Raw genomic sequence first — 23,559 nt, forward strand, 5'->3', positions numbered from 1 at the left:
GGGGGTATCCACACCCGACCCGCCCGTTTGCCATCCCTAGGGGAGAGTAATTGTTTTTTTATCCCTCCAATCAGATTTTTCAATCAAAGTGATTTAATCAATTATATAATCTATAATAATTGATTTTTTATACTTATTGAAATATAAGTTTATATATATATAGTATAATTATGATATATATATTATTAATATATAATAAATATAAGATAGTATTTGTTCAAAATTAACTCTAAATTATTTGACATTAAACGTCCATACATAAAACATTTATGATGCTCGAACTTGGAACCTCACGAAATAACAATATTTTTTGTCACCGAGATCATTTGGTTCATGTATAATTATGATATATTTATTTAAAATATATTTAAAACTTTTACACAAGTCATTTGGTCAATCATAACACAAACCCTAATTTCTTATTTATCTTTGAGCCATTAAACCTCTTTTCTTTTTTCAATCTTGGCAACGTTGTTGGTGGTATTAGTCTTAATATTGGTTGCCTACCACCAACAATCATCAGTTTTATTTTATTTTTTTAATTTATTTTTTAATATTTTATAATTATGTCTCTATGATATATTTTTTATATCTTTATGACATATTTTTTTTATCTTCATGACACATTTTTTATCATTTGACTATTGTTTTAGTTTATATTTTTGTTCACAATTGAATTTAATATCGTCACGACTAATCAAGATGAAACCTATTTATTATCATGATTTTAGACACTCGTTTTATCAAGGATATAATAATTATTAATATTATTAATACTGTTAATTTTTATTTATTACAGGCTTTTCAAATCATCAAACTCGGGGACACGAACTACAAAGTATAAACTCGATCGATTGGAGCCCCGATCCTACTCAGCAACTTGACCCGGTTCAAGTCATTACCAAGCCCATGCCTCCACGTGCTCAAGTCTCCCACCGAGCAAGACCCATACTCGCGCCAATCACGCCCCCACTAAAAATTATCATCATCAACAGTGGCCGAATAATGTGAAACAAAAGCCATCACCGAAATCTGCCAAATAACAAAATCAAAAAAAAAAAGTCAATATCTTACCCAAACACATCATTATCTTACCAAATACAAGGAAATTAACATGTGAGGACAAGCAGAATTCGGTGGAAGATAAGAAATAAACAGGGGAGGATTCGAACAACCAGAGGCAAGCCAGAACGGGGGGGTTCTCGACCAGAAATGAACATACGAAAACCAGAGGAGAGAGTTAGCACCATCGAAAAAAGGGGGGCCATCAACAAACAACAATAAGGGGAACCAGTCGAACAAGAAAAAGGGGAAGAAATACCAAGCAAGAAAGGCCTTGTGTATGCGTGTAAAAACAGGGTATTCTCTGTTATTCAAAGATTAATAAACACAAGTCTATCTCTTTTTCAAGGAATCAAAGCAGTATAAGCAAAAAATATCTTAGTTTACATTTATTGTTTTTCGTAATTTTCTTTGTGTGTGAGTTGTTTGCAAGGAAAAGTAAGGAGAGTTAAGAAAATAGTTTACCCGGGATCTGTTGGTAGTCATCAGAGTCAAAATGTTCGAGATAGTGTAGTGGAGGTTGACCATTGTTATAGCCTTAGGGGCTCTCGACCGGTGGTGTCGTGTTCCCAAAGTTTAGATCGAAGCAAAAAAAATATGTGTTAGATGAAAATCAAGTGTTAGTATGGGTTAGGATTAGTGGCTTACCCGGCCGATTTCTGCGGCTGTCGGAGGCGGAGTGACCACCGAGTTGTGGTGGATGGGTTCTCTCCTTTTCCTTTGGTGAACGGCGCTGCGAGAGATAGGGGTGAACAGGGCAAAGCGGTGATAGAGAAGAAGTGAGCTAGGTTTAGTTTTCAGATAAAATTACATATATATTAGAATATTAAAACAGTGTTGTTTAGGAGGCTTAAGGTTGTTTGTTCATGGATGGATTATTTGGTCTTTGGGTCATTCATAATTTGTTTATAATTCGTTTTAGTCCTTAATTTGAGTCTTTTATGTTTTCAATTCGGTCTTTATACTTTTTGTGCATTTAATTTTCATCCTAAATGTTTATTTATTTAATTATTGCTGTTTTAGACATTTAACTTCTAGATTTCTGCATGTTACATTATGGTCTTGAGTGTATTTGGGTTTATTATAGTTTTAGTCTATTCCATTAACCTTTGTTTTATTTTTAGTTTCATTGTTTATTTTGGTGTAATATTCATGTCCATTTCAATTATTGTTTTGTTTGTATCTTAGATAGTAAAATTATGTTTAATATAATTTAGTTATTAGTTTAATACGTATAGCTAATTTTGTAATTTGAGGTGTTATGTTTTTATTTGATATGTACATTACATATTAAATATATAGTTTATAAGTTATAGTTATAAAAAATATTAATAGAATTTTTGTATTAAAGCGTCACATTACATGATATTTTTTGCTTAATTAATTTTTGCATGACATCCTTTTTGCAAAATTTGCATGATAGCCTCACGTGCATGACTCAACTTGATCACATAATCGGATTAAGGGTAATACCCTTTTAATTTAAAACTGTCAGAATGGTTTTTCTTAACTTACAGGAAAGTTGTTCTTGACGATTTTAAATTAAAAGTGTGTCCCATCATTGTCACTAAAAAAATTTTGATTCTTCACTTTAAAATTTGGGAGTGAAAGAAAAAGAAATGTTCGACTATTTAAATTTGTTGAGAAAAGGTCGTTAGAACTACCTAAAGATCTGGTCTCAAAATTTTTAAATAATTGAATATTTTTTATTTTTATAATGGTTTGGTAATTTTAATTTAATATACTTCGTTGCTTTTGAATGATATAAAATTTGCATTTTTATTATTTTAAGGGATCAAAAATTAAATTAAGGTTAAACTTGTAAAATTAGTTGCAAAGACATTAATTAATCGACTAGGTACCGATTTAGGGCGCTGTGGGGTGCTAATCCTTCCCATATGTAACCGACTCCCGAACCCGGATTTTGGTAACGCAGACCTCTACTTGTCGTTTTAATTAAAATTAATGTTTTTATTTAAAAATTCAATCGTAAAGAATAATTAAAAATGACGTGGTTTTCAAAATCTCGCGCTTCCTATCGCTTAAAAACCGTTTCGACAATGATGATATTCTCTGCTTTGGACCCTCAGATTGGATTTGGATACGCCATTTGCGTTTGTGACTATTTTGTTCAATTGGCTTGATTCTGATTTACGGTTTTTCAGTGGTCTTTCAATAGCTTTATCTCATTTTATGGTTCGTTTGTCGATACATTTATATATGTTTGTATTTATATTTTGTTCGAGTTCTTTGATTAGGTTTTTAACCTTTTCCTTGTATGGTCCTTGTGTGATCTTAAATGACTAGTTTTTGTATTAATTGTTATAAGAAAATGTCCTAGTTATGTTATTAGTTTACTTTTATGATCGTAAACATTCATTGTAATTTTGAATATTGTTGTTACAGTAAGAATAGAGTAAATGGAAGCAAAAATCATATATTCTCCATTTAGCAAAGAAGCCTTTAATTAGGCAATGTATACAACGACTGAAAACTAAATTTAGCAATTAAAAACAGAAACATAAGTGCTAGCTAAAACTAGGAACAAATAACAAAGTAACAAACTCCTAAAGACTAGAACAACCAACATTATTAACATTCCCTCCCTTCAACTGAAAGTTTTAGTTTTCAGTTTTGTAAAAGGTCATTAGGTGCGTAGATTCACATTAACTTCCTAAGTTTTTGAAACATGGATAACTTTAATGGCTTGTCATTATATCAACAATTTGAGCTTCACTTTTACAATAGAAAATATCAATTATTCGATCCTTTGTGAGATCTCGTAAGAAATGAAATTTCACATCTATGTGTTTGCTTCTTCCATGTAGAACAAGATTTTTTTGAAAGTTTAATAGCCGAACTGTTGTCACAATAGATTGCAATAGCTCATTCTTTCTTGAACTTCAACTATTCAAGAATTTTTTTAACCGAATAGCTTGGCACGCACATGAAGTTGCTGCAATGAATTCATCTTCGGTGGTTGACAAAGTAACAATTGGTTGCTTTCTAGATGACCACGAAATAGCTCCTGAATTGAGTATAAAGATGTAACATGAAGTACTTCTCCTATTATCTGTGTCGCCTGCATAATCGTTGTCAGTAAACCCAACAAAACTAAGTTAATCACATTCTCGTAAAACGGTCCATATTCTTTTTGTTCCTTGCAAATACCAATAAATTCTTTTGATAGCAATGAGATGCATCTATGTTGGATCATCCTTGTACCTGCAGACCAAACTCACGGAATGCATAATGTCATGCCTTTTTGTAGTTGAATACATCAAACTACCAATAATTTGTTTATATAGAGTATTGTCCACTTCTTTTCTTTTCCTTTCATGTATTTGTTTAACTTGAAACCAAATTCAGTTGGTGTACTTACTGAATTGCATTCATTCATTTAGAGTTTGATCAAAATATCTTACACATTCTTTTTGTGCGAAATGAAAATTCCAGCAGAAGATTGAACCACTTCAATTCCAAGAAAATAATGCATATTTTCAAGATCGGACTTGTCAAACTCATGCATCATAGTTTGTTTAAACTTCTCAAACATACAAACATCATGTCCATTATAAATCAAGTCATCAACATATAGGCATACAAAAAGCATTTTTTTCATATTCTCCAATCTTTACTAAAAAGAATACGCTCATATTGACATTTTTAAAATCCTTCATGCAAGAAATAAACTTCGATATGACTATACCAAGCGCGATGAGCTTGTTTTAGTCTTTATAATGCCTTTTTCAATCTATAAATTTTATTTTCACAATCAAGTTTCACATAACCAAGAGGTTGATTGATGAATACCTTTTCTTGGAGATCACCATGTAAAAATATCGATTTAGCATCAAATTGAAAAATGGACCAAGAAAAATGGAGTAAAAACTTCCTTGTAATCAACACCAAACTCTTGCTTGTATCTTTTAGCAACTAAGTACGCTTTATATTTGTCAACCTCGTCATTTTATTTCAATTTTTTCTTGTAAACCCACTTCACACTAATTCTTTTGTGCCTTTTGGGAAGATTAGTCAACTCTCAAGTGTCCTTGTGTTCAATGGCTACAATTTCTTCATTCACTGCCTTCCTTCATTTGGATTCTTTGACAGATTCTTCAAAAGTTACAGGATCTCAATCTGAAAAAGAGCAAAATGAGTGAGTTGCTCTTCATCAATACCTTTGATCACAAAATTCTCCATCTATGCAGTTCTCCTCTTGAAACATTGAGGACGTTCATTAGTTGATTCAACTGTTTGTTGCTCATTTTGTATATGTTCCATTGGTTGTTGTCGTTCATCTTCATTTTCTCTATCAAATTCGATGGGTATTAATTGTTCACCATTACTTCTATTACAATTCAAAATTTGATCTTCATCAAAACTAATAACTTTTTTGGTAATTGAATTGTACAATTTATACATTTTTATTGTTCAGTAATACCAAGAAAAATACATTTTTCACCTTTATCATCCAATTTTTTCCTCCTCTGATCTGGAACATGAGCATAGGCTACACACCCAAATATTCTGAAGTAATCTATTGTCGATCTTTGACCACTCCAAGCTTCTTGTGGTGTAATATTTTGAACAGTTACGATTGGGTTTTTGTTCAAACTATGAACACTCCAATTCATAACTTCATGCAAGAAAGCTTTTGGAACTCCACTCCTTGTCAACAGACTTCGTACCATGTTCAGAATTGTGTGATTCTTCATTTCACAAACGTCATTTTGTTGAGATGAGTACGCTACTGTTAATTGTTTCTTTATCCCTTAATCATCACAGAAAGCAACAAAATCATCTTAATTGTATTCCCCACCACAATCACTACACAATACCTTAATCGAAGTACATGTTTCCTTTTTTACTAGAGTTTTGAAACTTTTAAAAGCTGTGAGAGCTTCAGATTTTTCATGTAAAAAATACACCCACATTTTTCTACTAAAATCATCAATGAACGATATAAAATATCGTTTACCTCCATTTGATAATGGATTGATAGGTTCACATAAGTCTAAATGCACAAGCTCCAACGCCTTATTTGCTCTCTATGATTTTCTTTTTTGAAATAGTTCACGATGTTGTTTATTGATGACACATTCTTCACACACGTGGGAAAAAATTTGGAGTTGTAGGAGTCTTGTCACCATATTATTTTTTTGTAAAGTTCTTAAACCTCAAAAATTTAAATGGTCATATCAAAAATGCGAAAGTCAGCTTTCATCTTTCAACCTTGCAGAAAAACATGAGTTAGTGACAATGTAGAGGTATAACAAAACATCCTGTTATATGTCATGTCAACTTGGGCAATTAATCCCAATTTCTCATCTTGAATTTTACAAACCTCATATTTAATGGAAATTTCAAAACCTCATATTTAATGGAAATTTCATATCCTTTCTCTTGCAACTGTCCAATACTCAACAAATTTGTCTTCAAGTTTAGAACAAAAAGAACATTAGATATAGTCTGAACAATATTGCTTTTTGTTTGAATTGTTACCTTTCCTTTTCCCATCATAGAGACTTTTGAATCATCACCAAACTTCACATTATCACAGAAAGACTCATCTAACAAAGAAAATGCAGACTTGTCACCGCTCATATGGTTGTTGAAACATGTGTCCAAATATCATATTTTTTCTGCGTTTCTTCTTTGATATGACAAACCATCAACAAAAACACTTTTTATTCATTTTCTACAAAGTTAGTTCTTTCTCCTTTTCTATTATTCAAATTAACTCGACATTCTGATTGATAATGACCATGCCTATGGCATTAGAAACATTCAATATCAGACTTGTTTGCTGATCGTGTTTTAAAAGATGTAGAGTGATGGCCTTCACGTCTCCTTTCTATCTTTTGAGAATGATTCTCATGCCATTATTGATGTTTTGGGTAACCATGTTCATTGTTTCCTCTCCCTCTTACTCCTCTATTTTTTCCATGACCACGATCACCACTCATTATGGAATGATGATATGTGGAAGCTTTTAAAGCATTCTCCTCTTTCTCCTACTGGTAGAGTTTTTGCTCATGAAGCAACAAGGAACTTTGCAGCTCATCAATTGAAAGTTCCTCGACGACGTGAGCTTCCTCAATGGAGCAAACTATATAATTGAATTTTGAAGTTATAGAGCGAAATACCTTTTCAACCACAACAATGTCATTTGTTTTATTACCGTGTATACACATCTTATTGACAATGGTCATTGTACGTGAAAAATAATCAGTTATTGACTCACCAGATTTCATTCATAGTGTTTCAAACTTCAAACGAAGTGCTTGAAGTTGCTGCCTCTTGGCCCTTGTAGAACCATGATAATTTTTTCTTCATGGAATCTCAATTATGCTTGGATGTGTCTTTGCAAAGGATCATTTCCAAGATTGAATGACAAATCACTTAGAAAATATAATTTTTTGCCTTTAAATCTTTCAAGCGCAACCCTTCAATTTTCTTTTTTTGAGCCTCCGTCACTACTGTGTCATTTGTTGGTTTTCTCAATTCCCTCAAAAATATTATGTCAATACTCCTTGGACCTTAAAAAGTTCTCCAACATACTCCAATGATCATAGTGACCATCAAAGTGGGGAATTGCTGGTTGAACAAAGTTGTCAGTGGTCATCACTTTTTTTGTTATTGCTGCAACAAAATAATGAAAATATAGAACCAGACTCTGATACCATTGTTACAATAAGAATAGAGTAAATGGAAGAAAAAATCATATATCTTTTATTTAGCAAATAATCTTTCAAATAGGCAATGTAAACAATGGTTGAACACTATTAAAACAGAAATCTAAGTGCTAACTAAAAATTTGAAACAAATAACAAAGTATTAAAATTCCTAAAGACTAGAACAACCAATATTATTCACAATTTTATCCTTCTAACAAAATTAATGATTTCTATATAAAAAAGCCATTTTGTCAATCAAATCAGTTTAAAAATTCAAAAATCAATAATGTTTGAAATAACTAACCTCATAAGATCATAATCCAAAAGGTGATCAAATTAACAGAGTCATTTTAACCAATTTAAACTAAGAAGTACTCCCCCACTAACCAAATAAATAAAATGTGTAGCAACAAATATAACACGTAATGTTTCCACCTTCCATCTGATTGATACTTGTTTTTCAGCTAAAGCTATGTCATATACAGGGACGAAGACACAGGGCAGGTAAGGTTCTTGGCACCATTGACCCAATTGGCAAATTGCCATTTTAGTCTCTCTCAAATATTATTGATATAATTAATGCCTTCTAACTCTTTTACTAAATAGGAAGGACACATTTTTATGCCACCATAAAAATAATTATTTAATTTTAGTACCTATAAAATATTATTATTTAACTTTGACCCCTCCAAAATTGCATAAATTTGTGTCTATCCTACATAAAATAGTACTCCTTTAACCACTAAAATCACTGAATGAGTTGTATTATATTTTTCTTATACATATCTAGATATATATGTATATATATTAAACTACCGCAATTCCGCTATATATACTTCAGAATTTATGTGAATAAACATTGATTCTCAGTTGTTTTATTATTTATTTTTTCAAATAAATGTTTAGTATGAATTTTTATTTAAATGTATAAACCTACAAAATTCATTCATTCACAAAATCAATATGCTAATACTCCTTATACCACAAGTTCCCCATCAACATGCTCCAATTATCGTAGTGACCATCAAATCGGGAATTGTTGGTCGAACAAAGTTATCGGTGTCAATCTCTTTGTTTGTTATTGCTGCAACAAAACAAAGAAAATATAGAACGTGACTTTGATACCACTGTTATAGTAAGAATAGCCTTTAAATAGGCAATGTATACAACTGTTGAAAACTAAATATAGCAATTAAAAACATAAACATAAGTACTAACTAAATATTAGGAACAAATAGCAAAGTAACAAATTTTTGAAGACTAAAACAACCAATATTATTAAAATTTTTATCCTTTTAATAAAACTAACTATTTCTATAAAAAAATCATTTTGTTAGTTGAATTAGTTTAAAAATTAAAAAATCAATAATGTTCGAAATAGCTCACCCCATAAGGACATAATCCAAAAGGAGATCAAACCATTTAAAATTAAATCAAATTAACAGACCATTAACCAAATAAATAAAATGTGTATCGATAAATTTTACACTTAATGTTTCCACCTTCCATCATATTGACACTTGTTTTGTTTAGCTAAAGCTGTGTTATATACAAGGACAAAGACACGGGGCAGGTAAAGTTCTTAGGCACCATTGACCCAATTGGCTGCATTTTTAGTCTCCCTCAAATATTAGTGATACAATTAAAGCCTCCTAGCTCTTTAACTAAATAGGAAAAACACATTTTTAGGTCACCATAAAAAATAATTATTTAATTATAGTATTTATAAAATATTATTCTTTAACTTTAATTCCTCCAAAATTGCATAAATTCGTGTCTATCCTACGTAAAATAATATTCTTTTAACCACTAAAGTCACTCAATAATGAGTGATTATTTATAATGAGTTTACTAATAACTGTCTGGAAGACGTTCTTAACAAGCATTACATAAAACAATACTTTGTTGTTATTTTTTTGGTAACAATGAGAGTAAACTAACAACTACACACTAGAATTTTGTTGATCTTCCCGCATCAGTTGTCTCACCACCTTAGGTGCTTCCACGAACCAAACGCATTTCAACTTCCATCTGTTTGCTTTCTTTGTCATACCATCCACAACCCGGTTGCCAAGCCTACAAACATATTGGATCCTCACTATCCAATTCCTCCTAAGCAGTTCAGTCACACTGTGTAAAATAAATATTTTCTAAATTTAAGTAAGTCCCTTATTATCTTTTATATTTAATCTGTACCTTCAGTTATAAAATTTAATCAAATGTATTATTTGACCGATAATCATCTTTAAATTTATTGACATTATAATTCAAGTGTACAATTTTATGGACGTGATTATTTTATCTTATATCGCATTAATAAATAATTTAGAAGTTATTATTTTTTTAGAAAAATAATTAAATCATTTGACTAATAAATTTATGGTAAAAATGTATCAAGGTCCTCTATTTTTGTAAAACTAAATACAATCACTAGATAACATAAATGAAAAAAATTACTAAAAACGAAAGGATATGACATTTGAATTTTGAACAATGATAATTGAATTTCATTAATAATAGAAGGAATCAAAATTACAATATATCAAAATATAGAGAAAAAAGCGAAGACAATAATCACTAAAATACTCATACAAAAATAAAATATTAAACCTAAAAATACAAATAAAAATAAAACATTTCATTGAGAATTACGACCAATATCAAAACCGAGTAACCTTAAAAAACCTCATTATTTCTGTCGAATGAGACGCTTTACGAAGTGATAAAGGAGGGGTGAGCGAACCAAACAATGTGGCATGCTGCTTTGTTACACAAATCTGATTACATCGGCAAACAACCTTTTACGAAAGAGGAGATCTGACTATACGTGATCACCGACAAACCAATTAAAAAAATAAATGTTGTGATGGTTTTGTATGAGTACCAAAACAACCGCAAAGGTATGCAAAAAACATACCAAAAATCATAAGGATTGTGTCACAAGAGCTGAGAAAACGAGTGCAACAAGAGCATAGAAAACACGTGCCACAAAAACAGAGAAAACGTGTCACAAAGACATGGATTCTTATTCGAAATTAAAAAAGTATCGAGAAAAAAAAACAAAAAACATGATATAAAAAATAAGAGAAAGTAGCAGAGGACACAAAAAATATTAAAAGAAAATTAAGTTGAGAAATGGGATGAGAGAAAACATAGGGATCGAATCCGGTTCCGACCCGATCGGGTTTTTTTTTTTAAAAAAATCGGTTCGGGTCGGGTTTTTTTAAATGCACTGTTGGGTCGGGTCGTCGGTCGGGTTTAGGGTAAAAAAATCCGACCCGACCCGACCCGAAAATATATATAATTTTATATTATATATTTAGGGATAATTACAATAAATCCCTCCATATATAATTTTTTCAATTAAGTCACTGTTTTCATTGAATTAAATTTTTTTTTTTATTATTTCGGGTCGGGTCGGGTCGGATCGGGTTTCTAAGTCATATTCGGGTCGGTTCGGTCGGGTGAAACATTAATTTTATCGGGTCGGGTCGGGTCACGAGTGGAGAACCCTTTCTTCTCGGGTCGGGTCGGGTGGCCCAAAAACCCGACCCGACCCGACCCGACCCGTTGCCATCCCTAAAAAAACACATGACTTTTGAAATTTGAATTAAAAAAGATTGTTGCATAATATTATCATAGTATAGTTTAAACTTCGATATCATTTTGATTTTAATGTAGCTTAACTACATTAATATATATTTTGAGCATCGACAAGGTATATTGTATTTTATATGGAGAAATATATAGAAAAAAAACGTTATTTAAATGAATAACCATAAACCTTAAATGTAAATTGTAAACCGATTTAGAATATATATATCTAAAGTTTAGTTTTTATTTCATTTTAGTATTACCATTCAAAATTTAACGTTAAATTTTAAAAAATTAAAAGTTTAGGTAATAAATGCGTTAAATTTTTAAATGTAGAGTATTAAAATATAACAAAAACTAAACGTGAGGTATGATTTTTTTAATATTTTTTAAAATAAAATTAATATCCTTTTAAAAATGTCGAAACTTTTTACTGGTGGTGTCATTCTTACTTTATATATTATATATATATAATTTATATAAAAGCAATGAAATTTTTTAAAAAAATTGGGTTGTCATGGCACCCTCATTATATATCAATATCAGGACATGGATGGATGAATTGATGAATTTAATTTAAGGGTGTGAATTTGAAAGATTATATTAAAATTTTTAGAAGACATAAAATTATAAAATTTTAAAAAGTGTATAATTAGGGGTTGTTTGATAAAATAAAATGATTAAGCGCTGAATAATTCAATAGTCTGAATGATTCAAAGGCTCTGTATGAATTAACTCTGAATGTGACATGTTGTTTGATAATTGTTCTGAATGTACAATCTGAATTATGAATATTTTCATTTTTACCTTCATAATGATTTATTATATTGTAAGATATGATTGTTTAATAAGACAACATGTGAAAAAATAGGTATTATGATAAAATACCGGGTGCTTAATGATTCAGAATGTACTTTAATGCGAATCATTCAGCAGTGTTTTGTTGTTTCATTCAACATAGTCTTCATTCAGAGGTGAGAATCAAACACGCTGAATGGTGAACGGTTCAACATTCAACGCCGAATGGTTCCATTCAGCAATAAACAAACGGCCCCTTAGATAATAATAGAAAATATAAACAAAAGATGGAATTTAAAATTCGTAAGAATACGATAGCAACCTGCGGTCCATCCGTGACCATCTCCGCCCATAAGCATGGATTCTTCTTCTTCTCACCAGCAAGGCAATGGCCTTATGAAGAGTACAAGCAACTCGCCTCATTTCTTCAAGAAGATTCTCCAGAATGAAAAAGTTGCAAGCATTCTCCTTAAAAAAGGCAACTCTCTTCTTTTATATGGTATTTTGATTAAGTAAATTAGTTAACAGCGGGAAAACAAGAGTTCGTTGTAGGAAATTGTATTTTACTATATATTTTTTCTCTTCATTTTCCAGGAAATTCCCTGAAATCATTGAACTGACCAAATGTGCTTGCAAAATATGAAATTTGCATGTAGTCATCTTTGATAGGAGTTTTTCAGAGATACAATAACCATTCAGCAGCAATGATGATCGTCAAATCTGAAGATGAAGTCTGTACAGATCCTAGAGAACATCACTTGAAGCAGAAAAATGAGAGAGAATCGCAATCGCCATGTTCAAGACCTCATAAGATGATGAGAAGTAGTAATTCAGCTTATCGAAACGGAAACCAAATTCAGTGAGAAGTTGGATTAGCACGACAACCTAGGCATAATGCTGGAAAAGGTGATAAAAGAACAAGTCATCGTATAATTCGACGATTGAAGGCTCGTAGAAAGGTTAAGGCTTTTGAGAGAGCTAGTATTACATTTAAATCTGAGAACCCAATTTTCCTGGTTGTCATGCCACCATCATATGTTTGGTTTCAATCACCATAAAATCTTATACTGCTAAGCAATCAATCGAATTTCCACTCAATCCATTATATCATATTAACATATTCCAAGATGGAAGAAATAATCCAATTTATATTGCTTGAAAAGCAGAAGTTTGATTTTAATTTTCATTTGTGCAGGTCATAACAGCCAACTTTTATATGTATGTATGCTGTTCAATCCACTACATTATTAATATGCACGAAGCTGTTTGAAATAAGCAAAATTTATGATTATTTTCATTTATATTACTTGCAAAATTGAAGTTTTCTTTTTCAAATTTCTTTTGTGTAATGTGTACCATGCAACTTCGTCGAGAAACATTTGATGAAAGAGCATTGCTCCTTTGCAGGTAAAGTGGGAAAACTTGGAAAGGTTATATTCATATCTAGAAACTGGTTGGGGTACTTTTGTAAGGGATAACAATCTCCAAGTCGGCCGATGATGTTTGTGCCTTTGAGCTAACAATTAGTATCGAAATTAAAATGTATGTTAACGGTTGAGTGATCGATTTGTTATAAATCAATAACGTTAGTGATCAAATCGTTACTTTTAAAACATCAGTGAAAAAAAACTTACTCAAACTTAATGACCATTTACGTACTTTACCCTTGAATTTATCATTGCTTCTCGCTGAAACATAATGGAAAACCAAAGCCTGTGGTTAAAACGGTAACTTGGTCTATCCTCTATCCATTCCGTTACTCTGTTTTTCTTAAACCCTAAACCCCTCTCCTTATTAGCTACCAACGTCAAGATTTGGTGGGAAAATCGATAGAAAACCCTACATTCCATCGTCCCCAATTTCTCATGCAATCCACTATTTACTACAGACCTTCAACTTCTCATAATTTCCAATTCCCATGGAAATCCTCAAAAATCCCTGCTTGCCAAACCTGGAAAGTATCCTCAAAACCCCCGGGTTTGGCCAATTCACTTAGATCCCAAATCACCTACGAGCTGAAAGGAGGTCTAAACAACGATGGGATTGAATCATCAAATCCGACTAAGCTCCCGGTGGTGATACGGAGGTACGGGAAAGTTTCAAGATACTTTGGGATGGGAATCGTGTTTATTGCTTTGTATTGACGGCGGCGGCAGCTCTGGGGGGTCGTTTTGTTTCAATTTGGATAAGTTGGTTGAAGCTTCCAGCTTGGCTGTTAGGACCTTTTTATTCCCAAGCAAGCCAGCGTAAATTATATCGGCTACGTAAAGTGGAAGTTTTTGCACAGGGTTTTTAGCTCTGCTCTTCAAGTTCTTGCTACTCAGGTAAATGCATTTTTTTTGTTAATTCAAATTTTAAGCGGGATTTTTTCGTTTAAATTTTGAAGTTAATGTTTTGAGATTATGGAGGAAATGGGGTATAATGCCTGGTGACTCATTTAAATAGGAAGAGTATCTATGGAAGGTACTAGGGAAGAGCTGATGAATGCTTTATGTCATATATACATCGGATTTTGACAGTTTGAGGGAAAAGTAATTATATTTTCCAGGAATTAGATATTGATTGCCATTTTCCATTTTCACAAAACTGGGTTTAACTTATTTTAGACAGTGTGGTGAGAAACAGGCAATGTTTAGGGCCATAGGAATTGGGTATTCTCGCTCACTTACATCAGCTGCTGCACTTAACTGGGTATTGAAGGATGGACTTGGACGACTAAGCAGGTGTATTTATACCGCTAGTTTGGCATCTGCTTTTGATACCAATTTGAAGGTAAGAATTCCAGATTTTTGGGTTGCATTTTACATCTTCTTCAGCTCGTACTTATCTTATAATGATTCTTTGTTTCATTGATCACAGTTGTGCAGTTACCGCACTCTATTTTCATATAATAACGGTGAAGATTGTTCTGGTGACTGTAGAACTGTAAAACAAGAAATTGATTTTCTTATTTGTTGTCTTGTCTCCTTTGAAGAAAGTTAGGTTTTCAACCTCCCTGCTATTCACTTTGAGCATTGGAGTTGAACTGCTTACTCCTATATTTCCTCAGCACTTTTTGCTTCTTGCATCGTTCGCCAACATTGCAAAACAAATGAGTTTGGCGTGCTATATGGCAACCAGTGTAAGGATTCAGTTTTTATTTAGTGTATCATCTTTATAACTTCATTTTTTAGTCTTTGGAAGATTTTTATCAGTCTTTGGATTTTTTTTACACATTATATGCTCAGATGTTTTAATGTGTTCCACCCTGTACGAGCAGCCTCCCATTCATCGAAGCTTTGCAATAGCTGATAACCTTGCTGAAGTTTCTGCGAAGTCACAGGTTACAGTTATTCCTTCAAATCAGGATTCATGCATTATTGATACTTTTTGTGTGGGAAGTTCTCTGATCTTGGAATTGGTTTCAGATTCAATCAGTATGCTTTGATAACCTTGGTCTTGTCATAACCGGTTTTGGTCCGGGCACGAAATATTTATTTGGCGGTGAAATTGATGTGAATAAATGGTTTTGGAAATAATTTAGGAGTCGCCATCGGCCTTTTGGGTCAGGTAGGTCGAATACCTAAAAAATATCTTTTAAAAGAGTTTTTAAAAAAACATCAATTAAAAGATAAACTGATCTGCGTTTTAACCAAAAATTCGTTCTTTTTAATAATAAAAAGGGATTCGTGGTCGGTTACGTTTAGGGAAGGATTAGCACCCTTACAACGCCCAAAATTGGTACTTTTTAATTATAAATTGTCTCTAGTATTAAAATTAAAAATTCAAAAATATTTAATTTATAATCCTATTATTCAAAATATATAAATATATTTATTTTTATTTAAAAATATTAGAAAAGAACTTCTAGGTGCCTTAAGACGTTCTTTTCTTTGATATTAATAAAATTGATTTTAAATAAAATTAAATAATAATTTTTAATAATATTTAATTTTAAATACCAGAATAGGACATCCAGTTATATTAAGACTGTCATTTTCTTCGATATTGAAAATATTAAAATAATTTATTTTAAAAAAATATAAATTATTATTTATCATATATATTTTACTATATAATAATAAAAATATTTAAATATATAAACAATTAAAAACAATAAAAAAATACAATTAGAATGATATATTTAAAAGCAGTAAATAAATGAAAACATTTAAAATTAGTGACTAAATTATAGTAAAATTAAAATTAAAACCTAATTTATAATTAACAAAATTATAGGGTTTAAACATGTTATTTTCTTATTTTATTAATTGGTGACTAAAATAAAACTATATAAAATCGGATAATAAATTAAAATAAATTAAAAAATATAAAATCGGTATTAAAATAATAATTATAAACCATGAGGGACTAAATTTGATATTTACCTAAATAATATATATATATTCTGATAAGGACTAACCAGGCCTGCTATGTTCGGAAGGCCCTCCTCCGTTCAAGTATGTGGGAAAGCATGATGAAGGCTGGTGATTCCTCAGACTTAGTTATCAAAGAGTTGTTTAACTGATCGACGACAGCAATCAATATGTACGGCGAGAGTTTGGCCCAATGAATGAACAAATGGTGGCAAAAGGTTGGGTAATAAAAAACATTTTATTGAACACAGAGGAGCAGACTCTGTATAGTTACATGGATGACTGAAAATACATATTCTCCTCAGGTTGCTCTTCTCTAACCGTTGAAGAGTTTTGGGGTTTGATTAGTTCGATTCTTTTTCATTTAAGAAAAGCTAACAGCACAACCATTTTACATAATCTCATGTTTTGTACTTTTGTTATAATATTGAACAATTATCCTCATTTAATGTAAATGTAAATAGAAAGATGGACCTTTTTGGCTATTGCTTTTGTTATAACGGTGATTATACAGTTCTATCAATTGAGATCCGTCTTTCAAAACAATATTTATTTTTACCACTGAGACTGTAACAATCCGGATATTTTCAAAATAATATTTAATTGAAATTGGAGGTTTAAATTGTGAAGATCGGTAAATTGTGGGGATTAAATTGAAAGATTTTAAAATTTGAAGCTTGTTTTAGAGTTAAAGAAAATTCAGGGACTAAGCCCTAAATTTACCCAAGAAAGTTAGGTATGTTATGTTATAAACGTGGTTTTCTGTTTCAAAACAGAAAACCACACCTCAATTGCTCCCAAATTCCCTTCCTCTTATGCCGGTTTTTGACTTAGATCTCGATGCCGTTCGAATTCCGATCGTCGTTTTGAAATCACCATCGTGTTCGTTATCGAGTCAGGAACAATCTCCTTAAATTAATTGAAGCGAAACGTTGCCAAACGTCGGGAATTTCAAGTCAAATCATCGACGTTTTTTTAGCTCTATCACCGGGAAAATCTCAAATTCACCGCCGATCGTTGCTCCGTTTACGACACCTCCTGCACCATCGTGTTCCTTGTGCCGTTTCGAGTCCGCCGGTGTCAACCTTGGTCTCCGTCGACGGCGGCGCGTGAGGAGGTGGAGCAGTCAAAGTTTCGGCCAATTTAAAATCGAGCACTCCGCCGTTCAAAAATTGGAACCGATCGTTGTAAGTATCTCGAAATCGCTCAAAATAATTTGTAGAAATTTTTCCGTGATTTTTAGAGCTTCGGAGGACGTCTCACGTGCCACACGCGCCGCCGCAGGGAGAGTGAGCAGTTGGAAAACCGGTTTGACCGGTCTGACCCGACCCGACCCGACCGTTGACCGTTGACCATTGGCTTTCTTTGACCAGAACCTTAAATGGCTTTGACCGACCCTTAAACGATCGTAAATATTTTCCGAGTATACCTATTCTGATTGTTTTCGACGTCCCGAATCCGTTTCCAAAGTGGTTGACTTTGACTTTGACCAAGAATTTAAATTTTTGAAAAGACATACTTTATGTTTTTCGACGTCCTGATTCCGATTCCGCAATTCGTTTGGCCAAATTCAAACCCGAAATCCTCCAAATTGATAGTCAAACCCTGAAAATGCTTGTATACTTAAGAATTTAGCTTTGAACAATTAAGTAAGATTTGGGGCTGATAAATCATTATTGTTTGAAGGTACAAGAGACTCTCCGGATCATTCGACAGCTCGACCCAGCTCTTCTAGATCAATTAAACCACGTGTGCCAGTATTCACCCGTAAGACCCGTAAATTTTATGATTTTAGAGATTTATTTATGTTACCCATAAGTAATATAGTGTTATTATAAAATAGGTTCGAAAACTGTAGCAGAGCGTGGTGAAACCAGAAATCAGTAGATCTACTATTTGAACCTATTATCGAGGTGTGTTCCCTAATTATTACTGAACTGTTTTATTGGTTTTAATATGAGGTACACTGAGTTCTTTGGTTACTGTTTTTTTGATGCACCAATTTAATGTGATGATTTATGGAATTTGTGTCACGGTGCAATTGAACTTTTGGATTGAATTACAATAGTAGCTCTGATCAAGCTAATAACAATGGGCCTAATGTGACTCTTGGCCCCCAAGATACATTAGGTTGGATTCCCTTGCTGTGTGCTTAGGGTAAGCTATATGGACTTGGACTTACGGAAAATAGTTTTGGAAATTACTGATGGTGTACAAGAAAAGAGTTTAAACTATGATTTTCAAAAGTTAAACTTTTATGAATTTAAGATTTACTGGACTATGATTTGTTTAATGTACCTATTGTGATTTTAAGGTAATATTGGGACACACTGAGCCTAGCTCACCTTTCGAAAATGTTTTCCCCCTTTTAGATACTGTTGGTTAGATACATCGGTTCGTGCACTTGGAGGATCAACATATCTCTTGAAGTATATCTGATTGTAATGTTTTATCTTGCTAATTGACTTTATTTTGGTGACATGGACCTTATTTTGAAGTATCGTATTTTAGGATGATGACACTTTTGCTATTACTGTTCGGTTTATTGTGATTTTGATTTTGAAGACCTGTTTTAAATTAATTTATTACTTATTGGTATTATTTACAAGTTGGGTTTTGATAGTATAATATCATGTCATTTATAATGTGATTTTACAATGATTGAATAACGGTTTAGAAAATGTCTTTAAGAATCATGTATGTGATCACTAGACTTAGTCAAAACGCATAGGCCGGGTCTAGGGGGTTACATTTATTTGTATCAGAGCTTTTAGTTTTTAACCCTCGGACTGTGTATGAGTCCACATTGAAAATACGGTTTTGAAATATTTTACAAAACAAGTTACAAAGGCCATGTCACAAAGTTATTAAGATTTTAACTGTGTTTGAGACTCCAAGTGCTTATCTAACCTTAAGTTTTATCTCCTGTAGTAAACTCGAGATCCACCAAAAATGAGTGCTAGACGTGGTCGTTGAACTAGCCGTGGACGAGGTCGAGTGGCTAGATTTGCAGACCCGATCGATGAGATACGAGTAGATCCCCCACCTCCGATAGGTGATCCTGCTCCTATGACCCCAACGAATCTGCCTCCTGCCGCTGGTATTGGCATGACTACACCGATCATAGGAGCGACCGATATTGAGTCAGAGTCTACCGGAGTTGCTTTGGATGAGAATTTTGGTAGACAATTTCTGCAGTTGATATAGGGAGCAGTCAGAGCTACTGGTGTTGTATCAGAGGTTCCTATTTCGCAGACTTTGATTGCCAATGGAGTTAGAACTTTTGGGGGACAGATTGGTGGAGCTCCTACTGAAGCTGAGGATTGGCTCCAGGATACAGAGAGACACATGGATCAGTTGGGTTTAGACTCAACTAAGAGATATCAGGGTGCTGTGGCGATGTTAGATGGCAATGCCTACACTTGGTGGGAGTCAGTGACCAGTAGTGTTCCTACCGATCGTTTGACCTGGAATTTATTTAAGGATCGCTTTCGGAGTCATTTTTTGGGAGAGCGCTACTTAGCTCAGAGACGTCAGCAGTTTCAAGACCTGGTTCAGGGAGACATGACTGTTTCTGAGTATGAGATCGAGTTCTTGAAGTTGCTGAAGTATGGATTCAGTATGGTACTACTGAGAGAGATCGATGTCGTAAATTGCCCTTGGACTCAGATACGAGCTGCGTAGGCAAGTTGTAACCCATCAGGATGAGATATTTGATGTGCTGGTGGGCAGAGCCAAAGATGTTGAAGAGGTGGAGGTTTTAGCTTCTGGTAGAGAGCGTGTTGAATAGGAACGATCTAAGAAATTTTCAGGCCCGATGGAGTCATCAACACAGTCTGGGAAAAGGACTCGTACTTCAGTCCCTCAGAGAAGCAATACATTTCAGACCTGCAGCATCCTCACCGTTAGTTGGCAGTCGAGGCGGTTCCTCGTCGTATCATGAGTTCCTCTGTGAGTTTTGTGGTAAACAACACACAGGAGAGTGTCGTAAGAAGATGGGTCTTTGCTATCAGTGTGGATCTAGTGGTCATTTTCGGAGGGATTTCCTCAGCTAGCTTTTTGAGCAGACCGCTACTCAGACTCCTGTGCGTTCTCAGACTACAGTACAGACTCCAATTAGAGATCGTAGCCAAGTAAAGGCTCGTGGTTCAGCGTCCAGGACTGACAGTAGAGCCCGATCTCAGCAAAATAGAGGGCCAACAGTTTCTGAGGCTAGACAACCAGCTTTGGTTTATGCCACTAGACGTCGGGATGACAGAGATGAGCCTGAGGTTATTGCAGGTACATTTACTATTTATTCTATCGCATACTTTGCATTACTGGACAATGGCTCCACTCACTCCTATGTATAGAGCTCGGTATCTCGAAACCTTCAGATTCCGATCGAGAACACTGAAAATACTGTTACAGTTACGAGTCCAGTAGGACAAGCGGTATTAGTGAATAAAGTATTTCGGCGTTGTCCTCTCGAGGTTCAGGGAGAAATTTTCTCGCTGATCTTATGGAACTCTTTAGAGGAGTTCGATCTAATCTTAGGATGGATTGGTTGATAAACACAAGGTAAATCTGGATTGCGAATAAAAGCGAGCTACTCTGAAGACTTCAGATGGTCGAACTGTTGTGTTATTTGGAGAACGACGTGGTTATCTCTCCAATATTATCTCAACTATGGAAATTGATCGTATGATTAGAAAGGGATATGAGACTTTCATTGCCTGTATTTTGAACACTAAAGGTTCATTGTCCACGATCGAGGAGATGCGTACAGTTAGCGAGTTTCCTGATGTTTTTCCAGAGGAGTTGCATGGGTTACCTCCTGATAGAGAGGTAGAGTTCGAGATTGAGTCTTATCCAGGATCTGTACCTATTTCTATGGCACCTTATCGCATGGCTCCAAAGGAACTTAAGGAGTTGAAGGTCCAATTACAAGAATTATTCGATCAAAGATTTATTCGGCATAGTACCTCACCCTGGGGAGCTCCAGTTCTGTTCGTAAAAAAGAAGGATGGGTCGCTAAGATTATATTGACTATCGGAAGTGAACAAGATGACGGTCAAGAATAAATATCCATTACCCAGGATCGATGACTTATTTGATCAATTGCGAGGAGCTACTGTATTCTCTAAGATTGATCTTCGTTCGGGGTATTATCAATTGAAAGTTAAAGGATCTGATGTTGCAAAGACGGTCATTCGCACTAGATATGGTCATTATGAATTCTTAGTGATGCCTTTTGGTTTGACGAACGCTCCTGCAGCTTTCATGGATTTGATGAATCAGGTGTTCCGACCATATTTGGATCAATTTGTGGTGGTCTTCATTGATGATATTCTGATCTATTCTCGTACTGAGGCAGAGCATGACGAGTATTTGAAGATCGTTCTATGGACTTTGAGAGAACATCGTCTATATGCCAAACTAAGCAAGTGTGAGTTTTGGCTTCAAGAAGTATCGTTTCTGGGGAATATTATTTCTGCGCGAGGTATTCAGGTCGATCCAAGCAAGATCGAGGCTATTGTGAATTGGAAACGACCCAAGAACATCTCTAAGATCCGCAGTTTCTTGGGTTTGACTGGATATTATCGACATTTTGTTGAGGGCTTCTCGATCATTGCTGCTCCTTTGACAAAGTTGTTAAGGAAGAATGTGTCGTTTGACTGGGGTGAGGCACAACAGGAGAGCTTTGAGAAATTAAAGGCGGTTTTGACTCAAGCACCAGTACTGGTTCAACCAGAGTCTGGGAAGGATTTTACAGTGTATAGTGATGCGTCACACTCAGGACTCGGCTGTGTTCTAATGCAGGAAGGTAAGGTGGTGGCTTATGCATCCCGTCAGCTGCGACCGTATGAGTGTAATTATCCTACTCATGATTTGGAGTTAGCAGTAGTGATTTTTGCCTTGAAGATTTGGAGACACTATCTTTATGGAGAGAAGTGTTACATTTTCACGGATCATAAGAGCTTAAAGTATCTTCTGACCCAGAAGGAGCTTAATTTGAGACAGCGACGCTGGCTAGAGCTTCTAAAGAATTATGAATGCGTGATTGATTATCACCCTGGTAAAGCTAACATTGTAGCAGATGCTTTGAGTCGAAAGGCGGTAACAGAGTTGAGATCTTTAATGGCCAGGATGAATTTATATGACGATGGCACTCAGTTAGCTGAATTACAAGTTAAGCCGACCTTGGTTGATGAGATCAAAGCTAAACAGCCCCTTGATAGCTCCTTGCTTTCCATATTTGAGCAAGTAGAGCAAGGGACAAGCTCAGATTACGCCCTTGATCAGAATGAAGTTTTATGCTTCAAAGGTCGGTATTGTGTGCCTGATGATGCTGAGTTGAAGCAGACTATCCTTACTGAGGCTCATAGTAGTCCATATGCTATGCACCCCGGTGGAGATAAGATGTATCGGAATTTGAGAGAGAGGTATCATTGAGTCGGCATGAAGAAGGACATCTCGAATTTTGTGGCGAGGTGTTTGACTTGTCAGCAAGTTAAGGCAGAACATCAACATCCATCAAGTTTGTTACAACCTATCAAGACTCCTGAATGGAAATGGGAGCGTATTACTATGGATTTTGTTACTGGTTTACCTATGACTCCTGATTGTTGACAGACTTACAAAGTCAGCTCACTTCATTCCTGTACGGATAAATTATACGTTGGACAAGTTGGCGAGGTTGTATATTTCAGAGATTGTCAGATTGCATGGTGTTCCGTTATCTATCATTTCAGATCGAGATCCGAGATTTACTTCGAGATTTTGGAAGGCGCTACATACGGATTTGGGTACGAGATTAGATTATAGTACCTCCTTCCACCCACAAACTGATGGTCAATCTGATAGAGTAATTCAGATTCTGGAGGATATGTTACGGGGTTGTGTAATTGATTTTCATGGTAGCTGGGAGAACTTTTTACCTTTGGCTGAATTCGCTTATAATAACAGTTACCAGACCAGCATTCGTATGGCACCCTATGAAGCACTCTATGGGCGTAGGTGTCGCACCCCGATTTATTGGACTAAGTTGCGTGATAGGAAGACTTTGGGACCTGAGTTAGTGCGGGAGA

At 34.2% G+C, this 23,559-nt stretch overlaps 1 pseudogene; it reads left to right on the forward strand.

Annotated features, from left to right (window-relative positions):
* Positions 1-13,877: 13,877 nt before the first annotated feature.
* LOC120195361 lies at positions 13,878-16,604 on the forward strand (annotated as a pseudogene).
* Positions 16,605-23,559: the final 6,955 nt, after the last annotated feature.

The sequence above is a fragment of the Hibiscus syriacus genome, unplaced genomic scaffold (genome assembly GCF_006381635.1).
Source record: "Hibiscus syriacus cultivar Baekdansim isolate YM2019G1 unplaced genomic scaffold, ASM638163v2 tig00117012_pilon, whole genome shotgun sequence".
In the NCBI taxonomy this organism is placed as follows: Eukaryota; Viridiplantae; Streptophyta; class Magnoliopsida; order Malvales; family Malvaceae; genus Hibiscus; species Hibiscus syriacus.